The sequence below is a fragment of the Colobus angolensis genome, unplaced genomic scaffold (genome assembly GCF_000951035.1).
Source record: "Colobus angolensis palliatus isolate OR3802 unplaced genomic scaffold, Cang.pa_1.0 Scaffold6, whole genome shotgun sequence".
Classification (NCBI taxonomy): Eukaryota; Metazoa; Chordata; class Mammalia; order Primates; family Cercopithecidae; genus Colobus; species Colobus angolensis.
In genome coordinates, this window is record NW_012119598.1 from 27,501,318 (window position 1) to 27,504,797 (window position 3,480).

The following is a 3,480-nucleotide window of genomic DNA, read 5'->3' on the forward strand; positions in this document are numbered from 1 at the left end:
CCTGTAATCCCAGCTACTTGGGAGGCTGAGGCAGGAGAATCGCTTGAACTGGGAGGTGGAGGTTTCGGTGAGCCAAGGTGGTGCCACTGCACTCTAGCCTGGGCTACTCTGTCTCAAAAATAATAATAATAATAATAATCTCACATTGGAGATGATTGCAGAATTCAAAAATAAGTGAGATATTCAGCATATTTTTATTGAACTATTTGTCAGATGTTATTCTATGGATAGGGAAAGAAAGACTATGTAAAAGGCCCAATTTCTGTGCACCAGAAGCCGCTATATTTGCTAATCAAGAGAAACCAAGACTCATCACAAATGAGCCAGGAGAACCATTATTCCCAGTATCTGGGGTTTAGGAAAATTAAGAAAATGTCTTATATGTAGACTGTTGACATTATCTTCAAATGAAGTACTTGACTTCACAGAGAGTCACTGACAGGCTTGAAAGAAGCCACCCAAAATAGAACTTTATATGCTATTATAGGGTCAAGACCTCTACAGAACATTATAAATTCTATAAATATATTCTCTGTAGTATGATGCTAATGCATTACATTTTTGTGTTGATTCATCCATAAAATGTAAAAATTGTTAATAAAAATTTTTGCGTTTCTATTTCATGTTCCTTCACTTCTTAATATATGGGAACCTCAAAAAATGGTAATGGCTCTAGTCCGCTCGGCACTCCTGAGAAACACCAAGGAAAGTATTTTCTTTCCTTTCTAAACAGGACCATACCAAGAAAAGTGCTCTGATATCACATTATCACAATCAGAGAAAGTACCAGAACAACATGGGAAGGAGATAATTGTCTCCGGAGTCTGCAGATAACCATGCAGGATGGCGAGAAAGACCATGGTGCAGATGTTGCCTTGTGGTGAAACTGCCTTCCAGATGCAGTTTTCTTAACAACTGTCTGGGCAGACCCTGCAAGAACCTAGAGCCTGTAAATGATAAATGTGGATGAGCATCATAGGGAAGAAACCTTGAATAAGCTTATTTTAAAATATCCTTCGATGCATTCACTATGCAAAATTTCAGCATGTTTTAGATGCCATAAACCCCACTTCTTCTGCCTTGGGAGTCATAGAACAAACGACTTTTCTCTCCAAGGAGTAGTCATATTACCACAAGACTGAAATAATTGTCGATCCCAACCATTTATAAATCCCGATTCTGTGACCCCAAATATCCCACGTAATCTCAAGTTTTCATTTTCTAATTGGTGAAAACACGGGCGCTGTGAATGCCAATAGGGGGCCGGGGATGAAGGAGACGTTCCTTTTATTTTCTAAGTATTGCAGCAGCAGAAAAGTCACAAAGGACCACGTGGCCTAATGGATAAGGCGTCTGACTTCGGATCAGAAGATTGAGGGTTCGAATCCCTTCGTGGTTAAATTAGGTTAGTTTTGGGGGCCGGAAAATTCTGTTACCCATTTCATTGCAAGAAAAAAATAAAAAATCATCCATTCTGTGGGTTTTCTGAATCATTTTTTTTCCTCCTTCTTCCTCCTCTCCTTTAAAGAGAATAAGGAGATATTCTCAAAGGCCTTAGGAGAACAAGTGACAGAGTGAAGAAAGACTGGAAAGTCAAAACTGAAATACAGCCATCCAGTATTTTGGAGCTGTCAGGTTCTCCCCAAGTTTGGATTTTAAGCACTTGTGTTTCGGTTTTGTAGGCTTGGATTCAATTCAAGGATTGAATTCCTTGAAAAAAAGGAATTCAGATCTATAAGCCAAGCTTTCTCAAACTGTAGTGTCTCAGACTAATGCCAGGCCCCAATGGCTATCACAGTAGGAAACCTGTTGCTTCCTCTGAATTAGCACTAGGTCAAAACCTCTTCACACTTCACACTTCTTTTTTAGTCTAAGTGCGCGTGTACTAAGGAGTTTTGGCAGCTGCTGAAGCCTATGTTACTGGTTCTTATTCTCCATTTTCACTTTTTTGTTTTGGATGTGTTGCCATCAAAAGGATAAGAATAGCTAATATTGAATTTTATATTGCGAAGCAAAAATATAAAGGTAATTAAAATAGCCCAACTGGTTACAGTGTGTGTGTGCAAACAGGAAAAGACAGGGAACACACCTGTGCAAAATACATAAAAACACATTTTGTATTCCTAAATAACATTTTGTGTTCCTGAATTTAATAATAATTTAGGATTAAGGAAAAGTAATTTCCAATTGCTGACATCGTGATGAAACATAAGACATTTGACTCCATCCAGATGAGATCATGGATTCAAATCACATGGAGTCTGTAAGTTTGTTTCTAGGTCAAAGCTAAGAATACTTTTTTTTTTTTGAGACGGAGTCTTGCTCTGTCGCCCAGGCTGGAGTGCGGTGGCCGCATCTCAGCTCACTGCAAGCTCTGCCTCCCGGGTTCACGCCATTCTCCTGCCTCAGCCTCCCGAGTAGCTGGGACTACAGGCGCCCGCCACCTTGCCCGGCTAGTTTTTTTTTTTTTTGTATTTTTTCGTAGAGACGGGGTTTCACCGTGTTAGCCAGGATGGTCTTGATCTCTTGACCTCGTGATCCACCCGTCTTGGCCTCCCAAAGTGCTGGGATTACAGGCTTGAGCCACCGCGCCCGGCCAAAGCTAAGAATATTAAAACTAGTAATAATTACCTCTCCCTGTCCCCAGCTTCTTCCTTAGCTCTGTTTGATTCTAGTTTCTTCTCGTCATCTGTAGATTCCAAATTGTATGAAAAATGTATGCATTGAGCATTGGTTCCCAGACTTTGAAATTTATTGGATTAAAAAGTGTCAGTGTCCTAATGTCATGCAAAACCATGTTCCCCCTTGTTAATGGCAAAACCCACCATTTGCACTGAGCATTCTTTTATAAACTAGAGAAAGTATATAACCTCAAAAGAAGAGTAACCTTTTAAAATGAATACAGTTATACTTGAGAATTACATAGCCCACCTTTTTTCTTGATTCTAAGAACAGAAAAAAGCTTCCTCCTCTCTCTCTCTGATGAGTATTTAATCCTGTGTACCAGAGGATGAACAAGACTTTTTCCAGGGGCCCCACAGCCTCCCTCAAGCATTTAATGAAAGTGGAAATTCTGATGCAAGAACACAAAAATTTGCCTGTCATAACTCTTTTTCTTTTCTTTTTCTTTCTTTTTCTACTGCACTGAGAGCAAAGAATACCAAAAGGAGGAGACAGCCTTTGCAGACTGGGAAGTGCCAAAAGGGAGAAAAGTGAAAAAGACAGGGAAATTTGTGGACATCCTGAGTCTTAAATGGTCACTGGAATTTAGGAGCTTGTCCCAAATCCACCAAAATAAAAATATATGCACCCTTTGACGAATGTGTAAGCCTTTCTGCTTTGAGAGTGGGATTCAGAAAAAACAAACAAACAAACAAACAAACAGGAAAAACATCTTTTGGAGGTGAACTTAAAAAAAAGAGACTGGGGCCGGGCGCGGTGGCTCAAGCCTGTAATCCCAGCATTTTGGGAGGCCGAGAC

General features: G+C 40.0%; 1 non-coding gene and 1 pseudogene across 1 annotated transcript; one reads left to right on the forward strand and one right to left on the reverse strand.

The window, feature by feature from the left end:
• The window catches only part of LOC105526837, a 37,176-nt pseudogene that overhangs the window by 12,611 nt on the left and 21,085 nt on the right, over window positions 1–3,480 (reverse strand).
• On the forward strand, window positions 1,327–1,399 carry TRNAR-UCG. The gene has a single exon. It is a non-coding gene; the product is annotated as a tRNA-Arg (tRNA).